This window comes from Ranitomeya imitator, chromosome 4, assembly GCF_032444005.1.
Source record: "Ranitomeya imitator isolate aRanImi1 chromosome 4, aRanImi1.pri, whole genome shotgun sequence".
Lineage (NCBI taxonomy): Eukaryota > Metazoa > Chordata > Amphibia > Anura > Dendrobatidae > Ranitomeya > Ranitomeya imitator.
The window spans coordinates 27,488,417-27,512,247 of NC_091285.1; the positions used below are offsets into that span (position 1 = coordinate 27,488,417).

General features: G+C 41.1%; 1 long non-coding RNA gene across 1 annotated transcript; it reads left to right on the top strand.

Annotated features, from left to right (window-relative positions):
• The first annotated feature begins 1,705 nt into the window (after positions 1-1,705).
• LOC138675327 (uncharacterized) lies at positions 1,706-18,164 on the top strand. Its single transcript, XR_011320666.1, has 3 exons — positions 1,706-1,832; positions 15,571-15,695; positions 17,155-18,164. It is a non-coding gene; the product is annotated as an uncharacterized lncRNA (long non-coding RNA).
• Positions 18,165-23,831: the final 5,667 nt, after the last annotated feature.

Here is a 23,831-nt window from a genome sequence, read left to right on the forward strand (position 1 = left end):
CCTCTTTTGATTTGCTGGCCTGCGCGACATCAAGAGCGTATTGTAATGTGATGTGGCCTACTAAGCAGAAGAGGCGACGAGGATGCCACAGGTCAGATATTCCCAGTACTCTGATCTAGTGTGGGCCTGGGCCCTGCAGATCTTTTTGCTCAACTTCAAGACTCAAAATTCAGGTTTCCTGTTCTGTACAGATGACTTTTCAGCAGACTCATTGTCATCACAGACAGGATTACAATGACAGCACCGCTACACAGGATTCACCATTCACAGTATGTGATATCACAGATCACCTCCTGTACAATGATTGATAACACCTCTATATACCGTAGATAACACAGGATCCATCATTCACAATAAGTGATATCACAGCTCACCTCCTCCTCCTGTACAATAACTGATAACACCTCTATATACAGTAGATAACACAGGATCCATCATTCACAATAGATGATGTCACAGCTCACCTCCTCCTGTGCAATGACTGATAATACCTCTATATACAGTAGATAACACAGGATCTACCATTCACAATAGATGATATCACAGCTCACCTCCTCCTCCTGTACAATGAATGATAACACCTCTATATACAGTAGATACTACAGGATCCACCATTCACAATAGGTGATGTCACAGCTCACCTCCCCCTCCTGTACAATGACTGATGACACCTCTATATACAGTAGATAACACAGGATCCACCATTCACAATAGGTGATGTCACAGCTCACCTCCTCCTCCTGTACAATGACTGATAACACCTCTGTATACAGTAGATAACACAGGATCCACCATTCACAATAGGTGATGTCACAGCTCACCTCCTCCTGTACAATGACTGATAACTCCTCTATATACAGTAGATAACACAGAATCCACCATTCACATTAGGTGATGTCACAGCTCACCTCCTCCTCCTGTACAATGACTGATAACACCTCTATATACAGTAGATAACACAGGATCCACCATTCACAATAGATGATGTCACAGCTCACCTCCTCCTCCTGTACAATGACTGATAACACCTCTATATACAGTAGATAACACAGGATCCACCATTCACACTAGGTGATGTCACAGCTCACCTCCTCCTCCTGTACAATGACTGATAAGACCTCTATATACAGTAGATAACACAGGATCCACCATTCACAATAGGTGATGTCACAGCTCACCTCCTCCTGTACAATGACTGATAACTCCTCTATATACAGTAGATAACACAGAATCCACCATTCACATTAGGTGATGTCACAGCTCACCTCCTCCTCCTGTACAATGACTGATAACATCTCTATATACAGTAGATAACACAGGATCCACCATTCACAATAGATGATGTCACAGCTCACCTCCTCCTCCTGTACAATGACTGATAACACCTCTATATACAGTAGATAACACAGGATCCACCATTCACACTAGGTGATGTCACAGCTCACCTCCTCCTCCTGTACAATGACTGATAAGACCTCTATATACAGTAGATAACACAGGATCCACCATTCACAATAGGTGATGTCACAGCTCACCTCCTCCTCCTGTACAATGACTGATAACACCTCTATATACAGTAGATGACACAGGATCCACCATTCACAATAGGTGATATCACAGCTCACCTCCTCCTCCTGTACAATGACTGATAACACCTCTATATACAGTAGATAACACAGGATACGTGTTTCAGACCTGTTCCCCAGCCTGTCTCTGTGTTTTCACTTTCGTGTGACATGTAACCGCTGCAGTCAATCACTGACTGCTGTGAATCACATGTCTGCCAAGACGCAAGCAGTGCTACAATAGGAGAATCGGTGGGGATTAGTAAGGTGAGTTTAGTTTATTTTATTTATTATCATTATAACTCATTTTTGGACAACCACTAATGAGGGCATTTCCTAGCATTGTGATATGGGAGTACCCCATCTCCGGTACTCAGTGTCGCCCCCTGCTGAGTGATGCACTTTCAATAAGCTGTGATTTGGGACGTGACATCTGTGTAGAACCTGTTTCTGGTCTCTCATGCTGACAGGTAAAACACTGCAGCAGCACCAATGTAATACTGCCCCCTATGGATAGAGAAGAGGATCTGTCCCGGTAGTATCGCCGGTGGTAGTACAGATGTTGGTCACTGGGGGGTTGTCGTGTTTTTTGTTTCTGTCTTTCTGGACTATGCCTTTACGGAAACAGGATCAAAAACTAGCCTTTACACCAAGTATATAACTTCAAGACTTATAAAATCTTATCATAACACGCCCGCTTTACGACGACCTGGCACGGGATGAAAGCAAAAAAACACCTTTATTGATCGCAATATCTCCCCAGCGATATGCCGCATGGACTATAACTGGGAGAAAAGAAGAAGGGAAATACTTGAAATACTTTATCTTCACATGGATAATGCTTTCAAGATTGCAGCAGTTTACCGCACTTTCTACATATGTCTTGGAGATGTTGCCAAGGAGAAGCATCGGGGGCGTTTTATGAGAATTTATTTCAGAGGGCAAAGGTAGCCACTAACAGAAAAAATAAAACGAATAATCATGCATGGAGACAGAAATGACGATACATAAGATAAGGATCTTCTTTTTGGAAGGGCAGTCGTAGTTCTCAATGTTAAAGAAGTTGTCCACCACTTGGACAACGCCTTCTCAAAACCCTCGCTTGGCACCAATAAAATAAAAACCACCCGTGTCGGCACTCGCTCTCCTCGGGGCTTCCATGTGGTCGTTGTGACATGAGCCCAGCGCCCAGTCAGCGCTGGCGTCACTGTCCCCGAATTGACCACGAAGAGGACGTCAGGGGTCATTTCCTCTTCATGTTCTAGTCATACGAAGGTGGATATAGTGACGCCAACGCCGGTCTTACCTGTCACAACGAGCCCCGGGATCGTGAGTCCCATACCGATAGAACAGTTCCAGCACAGGCAGTGATTATAGGCTTTTTTTATTTTATTGGGGTCAAACATTTAGATCAAGAAGGGGTTGTCCTAGTAGTGGACAACCCCTTCATTGATAGTTTCTCATTAATCACTGTGACATTGGGTCACCTCTTGGTTTCCTTTCAATAGCTCTAGATATTGCCAACCAGCCCTTCTCTGCCTTTCCATACATTGGATTAAAGTTTGCACCCTGCCTGTGACACGCCTGCTTCAGGCCTGCTTGCTTTCCTGTACCTTCTACATCTGTGGCTCTCCAGCTAGCTACTCACCATTGGGATTGATCTAGCTTCTCGTTGAGGTGATGTCAAAGAATCATGGGATTAATAACGAAGACTACAATAATTTCTTTAGCAGCTCTATCATTTTATTGGATTAAAAGGAACAAGGCGAAGAGGAAGACCAGCAACCCAATGGCTTGATACGATCAAGATAATGGCAGAGAAGACCCTGGTGGACCTATCTAGGCTTGCACAAGATCGATCTTCCTACAGAGCGTTCATCCATGAAGTCGCCATGGCTCGAGATCGAGCTGAAGGCCGTTAATGATACACAAGTTAGAAGTGGGCCAGATGAAGCGTAATTAGACATTAAACATTTGTAGCCCACCCTTTGAATCTTCACTCTGTATGCCCATATAACCTTGGAATAAGTTAATGCACCAGAGGCGAGTGCCACATAGTTCTCTTTGCAAAATTTCATAAATAAGGAGTGGCATGAGGCAGAAACGGAAGATGACTTTTAGAATTTAGGATAGGTTAGGGTTGATCGGTATGATTTTGTATGACTGCTAGAATTTCTCTTCTAGGTTTCTTTGATAGTCTGATAGTTCCGAAGGGAAAACCCTTAGACAATGTTCACAATTCCATTTTTTTCAGGAGTTCAAAAACCACAAGACTTCAAACAGAAATTGCTTTAAGAAAACTCCATTTTTGGGGAGTTTTTTGAGAAGTTTTTTTTCTTTTCTTGACGTTGTTGTGAAGCCATTTTGAAGTGTTTTTCAACAGTTTGTTTTCTTAAGAAGCCTTTTGATTGCACAGTAAATAGTTGTCATGTCTGTCAGAGGCCACAGGCTCAAAAATGGTTTCCACGGATAGACTTGACATAAGCCACTCCATCTTTTAGATTCCTGAGGAACCCCGACCTTCATTCACCCTAATCTGGTCTTGCAACGGGGGAACCCTGGATTGCTTCCATGGAAGGGCTGATGTCCAGAAGGGCAAACCAGAGGCTGTAAGAGTCACCAAAACAGGGTCAAAGCTAAGAGGTCATGTCAAGACATAAAACAAGAGTATTGTCAAAGTTTAAGCCAAAAAAAGGAGGAATCAGGAAAACACAAGCAATGGTTAGGTAGCAAAACTAATTGACTGTCAGTTGAAGTCAGAGATCCAGGAGTTTTATGATAAGGCAGCCCCGACCAGGGCTCCCAGAAAAGAATAATCGAAATCAGACAATTAACCACATAAGTCCCGCATTTTATGGCGCCAAAAAGTCCCAGGAATAAAGGTGCGTTGCCTAGTGGCCGTAGCAGAAACGGGAACAGATGTTACTCTAGTTTGGAGAGGTTTCCATCAAGATCTGCATTAAAGAAGTACCATGCACTTTTGTTTCTTTCCTTCTCCCACCATGAATTTTTCAAGGAAAAAAGTGGAAAAAAAACACTTATCATATCAACAGCAAAGTGGAACTGGAAGAGTTTTCCTAGAGTTTTTGAACCAGTTTTTAAGGTGAATATTCCACTAAAAAAAAACAACAACTTATCAGTTTATGGTGTGTTCACATTCAGAAGGAGGCCATGTGGACACGATGTCCGTTAAACTAAGGCAAACGCGACGAGTTTTTCAGGCAAAAGACTCTTCAAGAAACTTTAGAGTCTTTTTTTCCTGGAGCGTCTTTTTTTCCTATTGTTTCCTGAGAAATTTTTGTGATTTTTTTTTTTTTTCAGCCTTTTTTTTGGGGAAGGTTTTACAATGTTTTTTTGTGAAGTCTTTTTTTACGGTTTGCTTTTTTTCCCCCACTCCATTGAATAATTAATAAACCACTAACCTTTTTTTTTGTTTTTTTTTAAGCAAAATCAATGGCGAAACACCCCAAATAATGTCCAGACGTCTTTTGAGCCTTCTCATTGATTTGCATTGTAAAGTAAAGAGCGTCTTCCAAGTGGAAAATTACAGAACAATGGACCGGTCACTTCTTTTATCCACTTGTTTTAGAAACCTGTATTGGTTAATAAATGTTCAAAAGCCGGGACATATAGACAAGTGAGTAGTTTTTACCTAGAATTACATGTTTGTTCTTAAAGGTACCTTCACACATAACGATATTGTTAACGATATCGTTGCTTTTTGTGACGTAGCAACGATATCGTTAATGAAATCGTTATGTGTGACAGCGACCAACGATCAGGCCCCTGCTGGGAGATCGTTGGTCGCTGAATAAAGTCCAGAACTTTATTTCGTCGCTGGACTCCTGCTGACATCGCTGGATCGGCGTGTGTGACACCGATCCAGCGATGTCTTCACTGGTAACCAGGGTAAACATCGGGTAACTAAGCGCAGGGCCGCGCTTAGTAACCCGATGTTTACCCTGGTTACCATGCTAAAAGTAAAAAAAAACAAACAGTACATACTTACCTACAGCCGTCTGTCCTCCAGCGCTGTGCTCTGCACTCCTCCTGTACTGGCTGTGAGCCGGAAAGCAGAGCGGTGACGTCACCGCTCTGCTTTCCGGCTCCCAGCCAGTACAGGAGGAGAGCAGAGAAGCAGAGCGCAGCGCTGGAGGACAGACGGCTGTAGGTAAGTATGTACTGTTTTTTTTTTTTTTTACTTTTAGGATGGTAACCAGGGTAAACATCGGGTTACTAAGCGCGGCCCTGCGCTTAGTTACCCGATGTTTACCCTGGTTACCGGCATCGTTGGTCGCTGGAGAGCGGTCTGTGTGACAGCTCTCCAGCGACCAAACAGCGACGCTGCAGCGATTCGGATCGTTGTCGGTATCGCTGCAGCGTCGCTAAATGTGAAGGGGCCTTTAGAACTTTTTTTCGATAACTTTTTCAGGCAGTTTCCTCCTGAAAAAGACGTTGTGTGTACATAGGCATTGAGTGGAAACTGAGAGTTTTGAATTAGGATTTTGCAACATTTCTAAAAGACTCAGTGTGAACATAGCTTAACGGTTCCATTCTAAGCGTACGTTCACACTCAGCCATTTTTATGTAAATAAGAAAAGTTATATAAGTTTATAGTACCAGCAAAAGCTATGAGATATCAGAAATCTTATGCAGACACTTTTTTTTTTTCCCCTGACCGAATTTGAGCACTGCAGCGTTTTTGGAATCTGAAGCCAATTTTACAGCATTTTTTTTCACCCATAGAAAAAGCAATGGGAAAGTGCAAAAATAGCTGAAAAAAAAATGAATAAAACTAATTTTATTAAAAATGTACTGTAGACAAATTACACTTGTATGCCGCACCCCAAAAAAATTCCATGTGTGAGCATAGCTTTATGTCAGAAGGGTTGAGCTAAAGCTGCTGTCTGCTTCTAAGAGCAGCCAATAAGATTTTGATAGAAATTCTGGATTAAAAATTAAGAAAATCAGATAGAAAGAAAAAAACATAAAATTGGTACAAAAACAAAATTACAAAATTTTAGAAAAATGTACCGTAATTATATTTAGACAGTTCATACGGTCACCTAAACATATGAGGTGTCCCAAATATTTCTTAGATAAAAACTTTATTTTATGGTATTTTTTTGGAAAGACCTTCCAGTGTTCCGAATTTCAAAAGGGAAGAATGTGAAACATTCCAATATCGGTAACGTCCCGCTGGCAGCGGACTAATGTCATGGAAGCCATAAAGTTATGTTGACTAAAGTCCACGTTTAACAAGACGAGCAGCTTTTCACATCCAAGCAACCGTCCTGAAGACCACCAACGTGTGGTGTCGCACAAGGCGAGACGTTGACAGGTCCCAATGACGGGCGAAGGGTTAACGCCGATCAAAGTCTTGTCCTTAAAGGACCCCCCCGTTTTATGTGAATCCAATACAGAATTTGACAAAGCGGCAAATTAAGCGTCTTAACGTTTGTGTCACATAGTTGGCAACCCCCTGGATTGGCGCTCAGCAACTGGGAATGTTGTTATTAAAAGTTTTTTTTTGCCCTTTGTGCACGGGGAGGAAACAACAAGAAACATTTATACAAGCCCCGGAGAAACTGAACAAGACGTTGTAGACGTTGGTAGAAACAGACAAAAGTGGTTATTCCCTCTCCAATATAATAAAAAAAGTTAACAATAGAAAAATTTAAAAAATTACGTAACAAAAGAGAGAGACAACCCCAAGATTCCAGAATAAAACCCATCAAAGATAATGTTTCCTTACCGGCCAATTATAGTCCATTGTCCGAGTGTGATTTCGATCAGAAAAACCTTAGAAAAAAAATGTCTTATAGAAATCAATAGATTATAAATATAGTCCATTTTCCAAGAAAATACTTTTTTTTTTTATAAAAAAAAAAGTTTTTTCTGATCGAAATCACACTTGGAATATGGACTATAATTAACCGGTAAACATTATCTTTGATGAGTTCCGTTTTGGGAAAAAGTCTTTTCTTCTGGAATCTTGGGGTTGTGTGTCTCTTCTTCAATATCAAAAATTAAAAAAAAAATACATAAAAAGAAGAGATACACAACCCCAAGATTCCAGAATAAAACCCATCTAAGATAATGTTTCCTTACCGGCCAATTACAATCCATTTTCCGAGTGTGATTTCGATCAGAAAAAAAAAAAAAGAAAAGGCTTTTCTGATAGATATTACATTCAGAAATTAGACTATAATTGACCAGTAAGGAAACATCTTTGATCGGTTTCATTCTAGAATCTTGGGTTTGTGTACCTTCTTTCTATATCTTTTTTTTTTTTTTGCTTTGATTTTATTCCTGCTGCTCTTATGACTATTCCTCTTTGTTTTCCAAATCATGGTTCCAGAGTTATGGGCCTTTAACTTTTAGTGTGAATTTTTACAGTCTTTACCAAGTGGGTGAGGCTCGCAGGATTCCTCGGGGGCATGTCTTTAGGCTGCTTTGTCTTATTACCCTATCATAATTCACTTTTAACAGTTCAGGAAGGGATGAGAGAGACATAGGAATAATCCCGGGAGTGTGACTAGAGTATACCTTCATGGCCTGTTCTTCAACACTCCCCTGCCAAAGTATGGTGCATTACTCTAGACCACCATGTATTCAAATATTAGCCTGATTACTGTGTAATAATTTATTAGCCACCACTTCCTCTGTAGACCATTGAGGAGAGGGGATGAGACATAGCCAAGTGCTCTGCTTGTCTTCGGAACTCCCATAACAATGATTCTGCGTATGATCGGCCATTGCTCCATTCCATGGGGCTCTGAGTCTCAGTTTTTGGGATCAGTGAGGTCCCAGATATCAATCCACCAGCTATCTCGTAGGTATCCCCTTCCAAATTTGAGAATACCCTCTTTAATCATTCTGAATTCCTTCCCCCTCCCCATGAGAACTTAAAGGGGGACATTTCTTCTTGTGGACAGTGCCAAGTCAGCTTAAGGAGACTTTATAGGCCATGCAATGCTCCTCTGGGAATTTAAATATGTAAATTGCCTCTTCAAAGAAGATGACTTGATCTCTAGCGCTACCTATTGGATGTAGCAATCCTTAAAATCAATCGACCCCTTAACAAGCCTTGCAACATGACTTAGTATTTGATTTGGTTAGGTAAGAGTCCTCCCCTTTAGACCATTAGTCAGAGGCCTCTCACCCAGCCAAATCATATCTCCTTCTTTTCACTGATGAAGGGCAAACACCCCGAAACACGTGTATGCAAAAGAACATGTGCATGCAGAGTGGAACTCTAGCACCACCTATTCTATGTAGCAATCCTAAAAGTCAATATCGACCCTTGCCACATGACTTAGGATAAGAAGCCAAACCAGAGACTCCATTTGTAGACGCGTGTTTCGGGGTGTTTGCCCTTCATCAGTGCAAAGAAAGAGATTTGATTTGGCTGGGTAAGAGTCCTCCCCTTTAGACCATTAGTCAGAGGCCTCTCACCCAGCCAAATCATATCTCCTTCTTTGCACTGATGAAGGGCAAACACCCCGAAACACGTGTATGCAAAAGAACACGTGCATGCAGAGAGGAACTCTAGCACCACCTATTCTATGTAGCAATCCTAAAAGTCAATATCGACCCTTGCCACATGACTTAGGATAAGAAGCCAAACCAGAAACTCCATTTGTAGACACGTGTTTCGGGGTGTTTGCCCTTCATCAGTGCAAAGCAAGAGATTTGATTTGGCTGGGTAAGAGTCCTCCCCTTTAGACCATTAGTCAGAGGCCTCTCACAGAGCCAAATCATATCTCCTTCTTTGCACCGATGAAGGGCAAACTCCCCGAAACACGTGTATGCAAAAGAATACGTGCATGTGGAGAGGAACTCTAGCACCACCTATTCTATGTAGCAATCCTAAAAGTCAATATCGACCCTTGCCACATGATTTAGGATAAGAAGCCAAACCAGAAACTCCATTTGTAGACACTTGTTTTGGGGTGTTTGCCCTTCATCAGGAGAATTGATTTGGCTGGGTGAGAGGCCTCTGACTAATGGTCTAAAGGGGAGGACTCTTGCCCAACCAAATCAAATCTCCTGCTTTGTACTGATGAGAGGCTAAAACCCCGAAACACGTCTCTGCAAATGAGTTTCTGGTTTGGCTTTTTACCTTAATTCATGCGGCAGGGGCCGATATTGACTTTTAAGATTGCTACATCTAATAGGTGTGCTAGAGTTCCTCTCTGAAAAGGCAATTTGCATATATTTTTTTTCCTAATTTTCTTAACTTCGAAACAATATGCAGCCCAAAAAACGACGTCACCTATGACCAACAAGAGAAGCGAATTGTTACGTAATTTTAGTATCTAGCATGGTCTTCCATGATAGCTTCCCATTAAGTTAATATTCCAAATATAGATGAGGTTAAATGTGTTTTTCAGACTGAAGGGGTCGTCGTTCTTCAAAGAATGAGGTTTTTTTTTTTTTTGTGCTTATTTCCAGTATATTCGTCTGCTTTCTGCCAGCTGAAACAATACCAACAGCTTGATTTTCCTCGACAGTTTGGAAGGCTTTCCTGTTTTGCTGGGAGAATTGGCAATGTCCCTTAATTCGCAAACCATATTTTGCCTGGAGACTCAGCAAAAGGATTAGAACAAAGACGCGGCTCTCTGATATAATAAAATTGATAGAGAATCTCTGGAAAAAATGTAAGCGTGACGCTGAGAGATACAATCGGAGCCAGGAACGGCCACAGTCTGTTTTTTTTTTTTTTTCCTGATGACATAAGCGGTAAAAGCAATGATATTGTAGGAGGAATGTGGAATAACTCCATTGTAAAGCCTGTTCATAAAATGTAACCAGGATTCCACAAGGTTCTCTTTCCCACATATACAGTACCTTGAAAAAGTATTCATACCCGTGAACTTTTCCACATTACACCCACAAACTTGCGTATTTTATTGGGATTTTATTTGATATACCAACAGAAAGTAGCAAGTATTTGTGAAGTGTAAAGGAAATTATACTTTCTAAATATTTTAAAAATATAAATCTGAAAATTGTGATGTGCATTTGTATTCAGCCCCCCTGAGTCAATACCTTGCACGTCCACCTTTCGCTGTAATTATTGTTGCATGTCTTTTGGGGTCTGTCTCTGCCAGCTTTGCACATCTAGAGACTGAAATTTTTACCCCTTCTCCTTTGCACTCTCGCTCAGTGATATTGGATGGAGGTGTCTGTGAACAGAAATTTTCAAATCTTGTCACAGATTCTCAGTGAGATTTAGGTTCATATTCACACACATAAATATGCTTTGATCTAAACCATTTCATTGTCGCTCTGGCAGTATGTTTCCGGTCATTGTCCTACTCCAGTCTCAAGTCTTTGCCAGCCTCTATCAGCTTTCCCCCCCCCCCCCAAGGATTGCCCTGTATTCATAGCTCCATCCATCTTTCCATCAGCTCTGACCAATTTCCCTGCCTCTGCTGAAGAAAAGCCTCCCCACAGCAAGATGTTGTCACCACCATGTATGACAGTGGGAATGGTGTTTTCAGGGTGATGTGAAATGCTATTTATCAGCCACACATAATGTTTTGCATTTAGCCCAAAAAGTTCTACTTTGGTCTCATCTGACCAGAGCATCTTCTTCTGCATTCTCACTGTGTCCCCTACATAGATGTACCATACTTTTTTCAAGGCACTGCATCTAATTGGAATGATTATTTTTTCTTTTTATACTTTTTTCATAACGTACACATTTTTGATGACGTCAATAGTGGTTATGAAAATTAATATAACAGAGTCTGGACTTTTAGCTGGAAAAGAGTTTCAGTAGTAATTCCACTAAACTCAAAGATTTTTGGCAAGAACGACCAACTAATGTGTATGAGGGTCTCTTAATTGTCTTTTCTTTCCCCATTGAAAACACACAAACACTCAGCCGAGTCGACCGTTCTCTCGTGTATGGAGATGTCAGGGAGGTAATGAATGTCGGCCTACAGCTCTCTCATGTCTATGGCAGTTTAAGAAACTGTGGCACCTAAGTAGTTGCACCTAAAAAGTAGTTGATTCTTTCTTTTCCTTGCTTGAATTATGCATGGGTGGGCTTTCCTTCCCGTGACTCAATTAGGCATGGGAGGAGCTTACCAAAATGTACAGTCTGAACAACAGTTGGCAAATTGCACCTTACAATGGTTATAGATCCATTTAACCCATTTCTGACATGTGCCGTACTAGTACTGCTGTGCAGGAACTGAGTTCCCGCAAACCGCAGTACTAGTACGGCAGCACGATCGCGCGGCCTCACAGTGAGCACCGCGGCGATCGCGTGCGGGTGTCAGCTGTATCGTGGGCGTTTAACCCCTCTGATGCAGCTGTCAATAGTGACAGCGACATAGAGGGACATCGCGCAGGGAGAGTGGCTCCCTGCGCTCCCCCACTGGAACAACGCAATGCAGTCGGATCCAAGATGGCCGCGGGACTCCTTCCGGGTCATGAAATGAGGTGGCTAGCTGGTGCCTGCTCAGAGAAGGCGCCGGAAAGCCTCCTGCACTGCCTGTCAGATCGCTGATCTGACACAGTGCTATGCACTGTGTCAGATCAGAAATCTGATCTAATATAGTTATGTCCCACCGTGGGACAATGTTAGAAAGTAAAAAAAAAAAAATAGAATGTACAAAAAAAATAAAAAATCCCCAAATAAAAAAAAATTCCCAATAAATCCATTTATTTAAATAAAAAAAAAAACAATAAAAGTACACATATTTGGTATCGCCGCGTCCGTAACGACCCGCTCTATAAAACTATCCCACTAGTTAACCCCTTCAGTGAACACCGCAAAAAAAAAAAAAAAACAAGGCAAAAAAACAACGCATTATTATCATACCGGCGAACAAAAAGTGGAATAACATGCGATCAAAAAGACGGATATAAATAAACATGGTACCGCTGAAAACGTCAACTTGTCCTGCAAAAAAGAAGATCTCACATGACTCTGTGGGCCAAAATATGGATAAATTATAGCTCTCAAAATGTGGTGATGCACAAACTATTTTGTGCAATAAAAAGCGTCTTTTAGTGTGTGACGGCTGCCAATCATAAAAATCCGCCAAAAAACGCTATAAAAGTAAATCAAACCCCCCTTAGTCACCCCCTTAGTTAGGGAAAAATAATAAAATTTTAAAAAATGTATTTATTTCCATTTTTCCATTAGGGTTAGGGTTGGGGCTAAAGTTAGGGTTGGGGTTAGGGTTGGGGCTACAGTTAGGGTTGGGGCTTAAGTTAGAGTTTGGATTACATTTACGGTTGGGATAAGGGTTGGGATTAGGGTTAGGGGTGTGGTTAGGGTTATGGTTGGGGTTAGGGGTGTGTTTGGGTTAGGGTTTCAGTTATAATTGGGGGCTTCCACTGTTTAGGCACATTAGGGGCAGTGCTACTTCCCTTCTGAGCTCTCCCATGCCCCCAAACAAGGGTTTACCCCGACATATTGGGTATCAGCGTACTCAGGACAAATTGGACAACAAATTTTGGGGTCAAATTTCTCCTGTTACCCTTAGGAAAATAAAAAACCGCGGGCTAAAAAATATTTTTTGTGGGAAAAAAAAGATTTTTTATTTTCACGGCTCTGCGTTATAAACTAGTGAAACACTTGGGGGTTCTAATTTCTCACAACACATCTAGATAAGTTCCTTGGGGTGGTCTAGTTTCCAATATGGGGTCACTTGTGGGGGGTTTCTACTGTTTAGGTTCATCAGGGGCTCTGCAAATGTAACGTGACGCCTGCAGACCAATCCATCTAAGTCTGCATTCAAAATGGCGCTCCTTTTTTTCTGAGCTCTGCCAGCGCCCAAACAGTGGTTCCCCCCCCCCCCCCCCACATAAGGGTATCAGCATACTCAGGAGAAATTGGACAACAACTTTAGCGGTCCAATTTCTCCTGTTACCCTTGAAAAAAAATTGCATGCTAAAAGATCATGTTGTGGAAAGAAAAAATGATTTTTTAATTTTCACGGCTCTATACTTTAGTGAAACAACTGGGGGTTAAAAGTGCTCACTACACATCTAGATAAGTTCCTTAGGGGCTCTACTTTCCAAAATGGGGTCACTTGTGGGGGGTTTCCATTGCTTAGGCACATCAGCGCTCTACAAACGCGACATGGGTTCCGATCTCAATTCCAGCCAATTTTGCATTGAAAAGTCAAATGGCGCTCCTTCCCTTCCGAGCTCTGCCATGCGCTCATACAGTGGTTTACCCCCATATATGGGGTATCTGCGTACTCAGGACAAATTGAACAACAACTTTTGGGGTCAAATTTCTCCTGTTACCTTTTGGAAAATAAAAAATTTGGGGTGAAAAGATCAGTTTTTGTGAAAAAAATGATTTTTTTTTTTTACGGCTCTACATTATAAACTTCTGAGAAAGCACTTGGAGGTTCAAAGTGCTCACCACACATCTAGATTAGTTCCTTAGAGGGTCTACTTTCCAAAATGGTGTCACTTGTGGGAGGTTTCCACTGTTTAAGCACATCAGGGGCTCTCTAACCGCGACATGGTGTCCGATCTCAATTCCAGTAAATTTTGCATTGAAAAGTCAAATGGCGCTCCTTCCCTTCTGAGCTCTGCCATGCGCCCAAACAATGGTTTACCCCAACATATGGGGTAGCGGCGTACTCAGGACAAATTGTACAACGACTTTTGTGGTCCAATTTCTCCTCTTACCCTTGGTAAAATAAAACAAATTGCATCTGAAATAAAAATTTTGTGAAATAAAGTTAAATGTTCAATTTTTTTTACATATATGCTAGCCACCTTAGGGAGAGACCCAAGTTGGGCTAAATGTAGCGGGACGAAAGAGACCGAAAAGCCCTCTACTTAAAGGAAATACATAGTGGATGCTTTCCTGAAACGGAAAGTACTTGCAAGCAGCATAATACAAAGAATAGCAGGTTTACCCAGAATCCTTTGCAGTAGGCGGAGCTATGCAAATAATCTCTTTCCACCCCAGTCTAATCCACAGCGCTTGGAACCGCCAAGCGTGCAATGCTGCGGATTAGTTTCTAAATTTACACAGCCAACCAATTCCTACCTGTGGACACGAGGAATTGGTTGGCTGTGTAAATTTAGAAACTAATCCGCAGCATTGCACGCTTGCCGGTTCCAAGCGCTGTGGATTAGACTGGGGTGGAAAGAGATGATTTGCATAGCTCCGCCTACTGCAAAGGATTCTGGGTAAACCTGCTATTCTTTGTATTATGCTGCTTGCAAAAGTACTTTCCGTTTCAGGAAAGCATCCACTATACAATTTTTTTTAAACATTCCAAAAATTCCTGTGAAGCACCTGAAGGGTTAATAAACTTTTTGAATGTGGTTTTGTGCACCTTGAGGGGTGCAGTTTTTAGAATGGTGTCACTTTTGGGCATTTTCTGTCATATAGACCCCTCACAGTCACTTCAAGTGTGAAGTGGTCCCTAAAAAAAATGGTTTTGCAAGTTTTGTTGTAAAAATGAGAAATCGCTGGTCAATTTTTAACCCTTATAACTTCCTAACAAAAAAAATTATGTTTCCAAAATTGTGGTAATGTTAAGCAGACATGTGGGTAATGTTATTTATTAGCTATTTTGTATGATATGACTCTCTAATTTAAGGGCATAAAAACTAGAAGTTTAAAAATTGCAACATTTTCAAAATTTTCGCCAAATTTCCATTTTTTTCACAAATAAACGCAAGCCAAATCGAAGAAATTTTACCGCTATCATAAAGTACAATATGTCACGAGAAAGCAGTCTCAGAATCACCAGGATCCGTTGAAGCGTTTCAGAGTTATGAAGGCTTTGTAGACTTAGACTGATCATATCTTATATGTATAAATAATTAGGGAGAATAAATGTCTAACTAGAAGTATCCACAGTGATGTGAGACGATCACCTAGGACGGCTACTTCTGACTCAAAAATCAAACCTTTTAGGTCCTGTATTCTCATTTTGCCCTATTTTTGCGTGTTGTATTTTCCTAACCATTTTTTCTTCTGACCTTTTTTATACCATTTTTTTAGCTCAGTCTTGGAAGATACAGCAGCCATTTCTATCAACTGTCGAGCTATCTTTTTATGTCACAAAGTCACCCAGGTCTTCATAGACTTCTTCACTCATCGATCTCAAAGTTCAAAACAGTTGACAGGTTGGTAATAAAAGTTAAAAAAAAGTCACAAAATTCCTTATTTGCTTATTTTTTTTAAATTACGTAATGACATTTTCCCCTAAAATTGAAAAAGAATGACCAGTGTCTGAATTTTCCTCAGTGAGTTTAAGGGGTTGTCCACTACTTGGACAACCCCTTCTCAATCACTGTTTCCCCCCCAAGTAAAATAATGACGGCTGTACTCCACTCTGGAGCATGCACCCTACGAGCGTAGGCGGTACTGGCTCTCCGGGAAATCTTGACACATTGGCTTCGGACACAACAGGCATACGGAGGATATCAAAGCTGCAGTTGCTCTCTCACTTCCATCAGATGTCCGATTATTCTGAAGGAGGGAACAATGGAGCAGCCATTGATTGGCCCCAGGGATCGCATGACATAATAATGTCAGGGGAGCCAGTGTCGACACTAATGCAACCGCTCCGCCACCAGAGATGAGTATAACTACTAATATTTTACTTGTGGGGAGCATAATGATTGAAAGGGGTTGTCTAAGTACCTAAGTACTGAACTACGCCTTTTAGTTTTCATTTTGGCATCTGAACTATTAGATTAACACATGAGCTTCCGAAACTGGGTGACTAATACTAATCTAAGGCTTGAAAGTTGCTGTATGGAGGTAAAATGTCTTCTGTTCACTTTGAGTGCTAGCGTCCTGGCTCAAATCCAACCAAGGACATCATGTGCATCGGGTTTGTAGGGTTTCCCCATTTTTGAGCTTCCTCTAGGTTCCTTCTACACTCCATAAAACTAGGTTACTGATCGTTGTATTGGCTTTTTATGAAATTGGTGCTAACTTTTGAGATAGGAAAGTTGAGCACAGACAATGATGTGAAATATAGCACACCTCTGTACAGCGCTTTAGAATAGGCTAGTGCCATATAACCATTAAATAATACCTAAAAAGAAATGTATCACTAATTGATTCTTGACATTGATCTTTGAAATCCCTTCTAGTAAAAGCCATGATATCAGAGTGATATAAAATGACAAAGTACTATAGAATTTCGAAGCCAGTTTGACTAATCCAGGAGCCAAGTGACATTGTTTTGGTTGCCAATCAATAAAACTTGACTTTTTATGAGAAATAAGCACAAAAGTTAAGTGCCAGCAGTGATTTTCTAGGCGCCTTGACTACCTGGCTCCTGGGATTTGTCACGCCCTAGCGTAACCCAATGTAATAATTTTGGAGACGTATATTATAAATATAGGAACGGGACGATATAAATTCACATCATCTATAAAATTGGCTCAAGCGGTTCGTTGAAATGTTAATTCAATTTACCAGAAATTCTACTGAGCTAAATTGTCTCTTGAAATGTAAGCGTAAGCCAGGAATCTGCATTATAGCTCCCAGTGAAATAAAACACAAGGACAATTGTGTTATATACCTTGTATTTTGGGCAAGTACATTTCGATCTGCCATTTATTTCCATAGATGTCGGACAGGAAATATTAAGCCAGGTCCTGTGATGAATAACAGTCCAGCCCTGTCTGAACTCGCCCAGTGCCAATTTGGAGCCACAAAAGGTGTCTAAATTAGCGGAGGAGCTGAAACATCGACACAGGAAAAGGCAACCAGCTTATGAAACAATATATCCTGTTTTTCGTGCCAGGAAATTGTGAAAAGCCCTATCACTCTTAAGTCTAGAGATGATAATGTCTGTAAAATGGTCGCAGAATTTCCAAAAGACCTTTCCAAAATTTGACAAATCGGGTCATTGTGTAAAAATAAAGTGAAACAGAGTAGTCAAAATAATGTAGAGTTAAAAAAGTTAGTATATTGTGAGGAGCCACAGAAGATGTCAAACCATAGAAGTTTCCAACCCATAGAAGTCTACAAAAATGACGTGTGGATCTTGAACCTCAACTGGTTCTTGGTTTATGAGAATATATGAAAGTTGAGTTACATAGAAAACTCCTTAAAGATTGATTTTACAAGTCAACTGATATGAACCTTTGGAGATGTGGTTGGAAAGTAACGGTGGCGACTTGGAAGTTAGAAGGGATTGGGTTCAATTTTTTTATTCATAACCTCTACGGATCTCGTAACCGAAACATGGAAGTTTCGTCCATGTCAATTTAGGCAGAAAGCCTTTTTCAAATTTTGGCATGATGAGATAGGAAGGGTGTTCCTCATTTGTAATCTCCGTCACTTAGCTAGAGAAGCATCGTTTGGAGGAGCTGGGCAGAAGGTCAACCATTCAAGATCCTTCATCTATTGGCATAAGTAAAGAGTGGCCATAAAGAAACCTCCGAACTGTTGGCCTAAGTATAATGGCTTTAAAATGATTTGCCCCCCTAATACGGTTTGCTGCATTTTTTCCTAAATCCTGCTCTCACCATGGTACCCCTATCGGATTGCATGAGGCACTTTTGGCCCATCCCGTACATCTCCTTGTCGTGCACAGAGGAAGTCGAGAATCCACCTCTCAATGGATACAACATCAACTGTGAAGAACAGAGAAGAATGTAGGAAGGAAGTTGGGAAGTCTTGGAGCTAAGGCATCAAGTGATCGGCGAAGGAATCGGAAAAACGTCTGCACGTTAGAGGAGTACCTATGTTAGAAAAAATATTTTTAAGCAGATTAAAGATAGGCTTTCATTTTCGGAATTTTCAAGAATGCCTTTCTATGGTATCTTTCAGCCAGAAAACAATTTTTGGAAAACTATTTATGCATGTGAGCGAGTGGCTCACTCAATTTACCAATGCCACAACACTGTCATTATGATGCTTCCCGATTTCCCACCAGTCTTAATACCCTCATGCTCCAAGCAATGGCATCCTGATATGAAGATGTGATGACTGCAGCCAATCACTGGAAATAATCATGTATTTCTTTTATTATTTTATATAAACATGCTAAATGGATTTCCGAATTAGTGTCCCTGGCTAGTCAACCTCTTTATTGATTTGAAAAATTTTCAATGTTGTCAGACCCTAAACTACTTTTATAGAATGTGCACTCCTCAACAATGAAATTGCAAAATCTTGAATGAAAAGTCGTTGGGTTCTGAAAATCACCGGATGGATAGACATGTTAACGATATTGAAATTTTGGAAAAATGGAAACAAATTTTTCAAAATATCTCGATTTATTCAGTATCGAGTATAAGCGCCACACGCTGAGACATTTTTCAACACCAGCCCCGTATGTTGCTGATGACACTTTGAACCAATTGCGTAGCTTAAACGTGCTACTATACTATTCAGCGTCTCCGGTCTTGTCTCCCATCGAGCACATTTGGGATGATATTAGTCAGAACTTGTAAAGGAAGCTGCCAGCAGCAGATCTTGATGATTTGACCAAGTGCATTCAGAACGCCAGAACGTTTCTCAGATGACCATTATTGATAACAGCCAAGGCTGTAAGTGCCGGGATTTCTCCACCTGGTTCTTATACTCGATGCTGAAAAAAAATCAGTTTTGGAAAAGATTTCATATTTTATTATTTGCAGAGGACGTCTACCCACCTTGTGATTTCTCTAATTCCATGATATTTTTTCCTTATCGGTGCTGCAATTTCAGTGTATTCACAGCTCGAATTTCCTCTTTTGAGGTCCCAGAATCTATTATTTACTCCCAAACAAAAGCGCCATTTTTGTTTGTCACCTCTTGTAGAACATTGCTTTTTGTTATAGGGTAAATCTTTGTTGTTCTTATTGCTTGAAGCTGAAATAATTTGGATAATTCTTGGCTTTGACTTTGTAGTCATAGATACGTGATAAGAAATGTACTTTGAAATGCTGTTTGGTGACCCACGCCTTTTATAAATGCCAAAGACACAAAGGGAGCAATTTGAACAATTGGCAGCCGCGTATCCTTGTGTGTGTCGTCAGTGTCGAGAAGTCATGTCTGGTGCCCAGTTTTATGCAGGTGAAAGCATTCCAGTCAGCATTGCCATGTGAACGCTAATGGGAGAAAAAAAAAATTGACAGGTTGCCTGTAGTTAACAATCGGGTTTTATTTCTCAAGTCTAGATTATATGGGAGCAAAAACAAGAGATAAAGTTTTAAACACAAAAACATCAAAGCCCGGAGTGCGAAAACCAATTGTCAGGTTCACGTGCCCCCCCACCCCTATAGCTGCACCTCATTACTGTTACATCGTCTCGCCCATTGACTCAAACTTTTAAAATGTTGTTTTTCTGTTAATGTGCTTTTTTTTGTGGGAAATGGTTCTGGAATGTATTTTATTATCTTTTTATGTTTAAAGGAAAGCCATGAGAAAATGAGCTATTGTTTAAATTGGGGTTTTGCGCTAAATGTATTTTTTGGCTTTTTTTTATCAGATCACAATCCTTATTAAAAAAAAAAAAAGTTTGTGTTCAGAGACACGATTACAATCACAGGTAACGCCTCTATACACAGCTGATAACACATGATTCACCATTCACAATAGGTGATGTCACAGCTCACCTCCTCCTCCTGTACAATGACTGATAACGCCTCTATACACAGCTGATAACACATGATTCACCATTCACAATAGGTGATGTCACAGCTCACCTCCTCCTCCTGTACAATGACTGATAACACCTCTATATACAGTAGATCACACAGGATCCACCATTCACAATAGGTGATGTCACAGCTCACCACCTCCTCCTGTGCAATGACGGATAACACCTCTATATACAGTACATAACACGATCCACCATTCACAATAGATGTCACAGCTCACCTCTGCTTCCTGTACAATGACTGATAACACCTCTATATACAGTAGAAAACAAAGGATCCATCATTCACAGTAGGTGATGTCACAGCTCACCTCCTCCTCCTGTATAATGACTGATAACACCTCAATAAACAGTAGAGAACACAGGATCCACCATTCACAATAGATGATATCACAGCTCACCTGCTCCTCCTCCTGTACAATGAATGATAATAATAATAATAATTATTTTTATATAGCGCTAACATATTCCGCAGCGCTTTACAGTTTTGCACACATTATCATCACTGTCCCCGATGGGGCTCACAATCTAGAATCCCTATCAGTATGCCTTTGGAATGTGGGAGGAAACCGGAGTACCCGTAGGAAACCCACGCAAACACGGAGAGAACATACAAACTCTTTGCAGATGTTATCCTGGGTGGGATTAGAACCCAGGACCCCAGCGCTGCAAGGCTGCTGTGCTAACCACTGCGCCACCGAACACCTCTATATACAGTAGATGACACAGGATCCACCATTCACAATAGGTGATATCACAGCTCACCTCCTCCCTCTGTACAATGACTGATAACACCTCTATATACAGTAGATAACACAGGATCCACCATACACAATAGGTGATGTCACAGCTCACCTCCTCCTCCTCCTGTACAATGACTGATAACAGTGTCCCAGGATAATTTTTAGAAATAGCTCAACATAAAATTAAAAAAAAAACAAAACAATAAAAAAAGACATGCCCAGCTTACCGATCCCGCCAGTCCTGTTCCAAAGTTTTCCTAGTCCCCCATTGGTCTCTGTACTTATTATTTATTTATATAGCACCATTAATTCCATGGTGCTGTACATGAGAAGGGGTTACATACAGGGTTATAGATATCATTTGCAGAACACAAATTTATGATGACAGCCTGGTACAGGGGGGAGAGGACCCTGTCCTTGCGGACTTACATTATACTGGACAGACATGATCATTCACGACTTTTCGAGACAGGACCAGAATACAGAGACCCAACTAGGGCCAGATAAAAAAAAAAAAAAAGCAACCATGAAATATTAACAAGTTTGCACCCTTTAAAAAAGTTTTCATCAGCTTGACAACCCGTTAAAAAATCCATATGCGTGCGTGTAGCAGTGTTCATTAATTTGTGATGAAAATGGTTAGCTCTCCAGACCCTCATGGATACGCATGCATCACTTCTCCATGGAAGTCTCCGTAGCGGGGCCGAAAAGTGACTTCTGATCAGATGGTTGACATCAAAGATCTCGATCGGCTTTTCACCCGTCTATCATTCCTTCGCTTGTGAGAAAGCTGCGTAATGTGAGATTTCAAAGGGGATTTCTTTTCATTGCTGACCAGTTTCAACATGGGGGATGAGCCGGGGTGAGGGGAAGGAAGGAGCTCCCTTCAACAATGGCATTATATCAATCTCTGAAAGAGCTCCATTTAACAAGTAGTATTCCTTAAAGGGCACTTGTCACTTAAATGCCTCCTGTTTGGACCTTCTATTGATCCCGCCTTTAAAAGGAGCTATTCCAAAGTAGACTATTGGAACTTGTCTTTGCTAAATCCACAATAAAAATTTAAGCACCGTAATAATGTTCTATTACTTGATGTATACAGCTCCCATGCAGACCAATGTACAGTTGCTGCCCCATGGCTTCCGGCTACGTGTTGCATTATTTAAAGTTGTAGTCCAGTTTTCGCTAAGAAGGTCAATGATGATTAGTTGAATCACCAGCAATCATCTTTAATCTGTTGAGTCTTTGATTTCCCTACAGTGCCCCCACTGGGGACATGGAGTATTACATTATTGCTATTCAGGTAATGTTATAAAGGGGCATGTTTTGCCCTCCAGAGCGAGAGATGTTCTAGCAGCGTTCTGCTCTGTTTAAGGGAGCAGATAGGTGTCAATATAAATTGGAATGAGATCGGAACACAGTGCACGGACTGGCCGGCAGCTGTCCCTACTCAAGCCTGACAGCTTTATGTGTTTCAATGCAGTGGCCACTGGCCGGTCTGTGCAATGCATTCCGATTTACACAGTCATCTGAGTGCGCCCCAATAGATAAGGGTCTTCCCCAGGACTCTACTCAAAGTAGAATTGCCTGATTTTTAGGAAATGAGTTTTCTAAACTAGGCAACCACTTTAGAATATGAAAAATATCAATTTATGAAAAGCAAGATCGGCAGCCCGGCGGCTCAATGGTTAACAGTTGACAAGCATTGGGATCCTTGGTTCGAATATTAGAAGACCAATTTCAATACAGACCCATGATAATTAGGGGCCTTGTTAAGAGTTTTTGCATTGGGGCCCGTAAGCTTTAAGTTACGCCACTGCTTCAAATGTTTTGAATGGGCTTAGAAGTAAAGCAGATGCCTCCAAAAAATAAAAACGCTCAGGTGCAAAATTTTCAACTGCCTGACCCTTCTCTGACGGGGCTGTGTCTTGAGTCGCCCATACAGAGCAGATGGTCAGAAGGTCCGAACAAAATAATCAGGTTTGACCTTTAGATGTGAATGGTAGAGTTGGATTTGTGAATCTCACTCTATTGGCCACGACAGTGTGGTCTGTGACCACTGCATGGGAGCGTCGGGATCACTTCTTACCTGCCAAAATCAGAGGGTCTTCTTCTTATGAGCTGGCCTGGCGCGCCATCGAGGCGAGCTAATCAAAAGAAGAGTCTTGGATGCGGTACACCCGCTCTTGTGCAGCGGCCACAGACCACTACCTTGTCTGATGGAATGGAACATCCAAAATAATGCTCATACGTGACCAGTGTTCTCCAACTCCAGTCCTCAAGAGTAGACTTGTGCAAATGTTTCATAATTCAGTTCAGATTACGATCGGTGGCGAATATTGTTTTTGTAATATTTCCTGAACACAGCCGAATATCATTGGAGTGACTGGGAGTACAAAAGAACTTATATGTTCGGAACTGATCAAACAGAAATTTGGCACGAATATGGCAAATTCAGATTTGGTGACCGATTCGAACATATTCGCTCAACTCTACTCAAGAGCCACCAACACATCATGTTTTCAGTATTTCCTTAGTATTGCACAGAAGATGAAATTATCATCTGGCCAATAGTGAGGAAATTCTGAAAAAAGAAAAAAAAAAAAAACACCGATCTATTGGTGGCTTTTGAGGACCGGAGTTGGGGGGAACACTGCTTTAGTGAAGGCCAAAAGTGTTGAAGAATAGGATAGAGCCACAGTTAGCAGCATAATTTGTAAGGCTAAAAAAAAAAAAAACATTAGTCCATCCATATCAATCTAAAGTTGATTCAGAGGAAAGCAAAGCCCCTTATGAAGCCAATTTTCTACATCTTATGGAAAATAAAAATGTCTTCTCGACTCCAAATATGGCAATCGGAATAAACCCCTAGATCAACGACCGATCTCCAGTAATCCAGTGCCAGAACA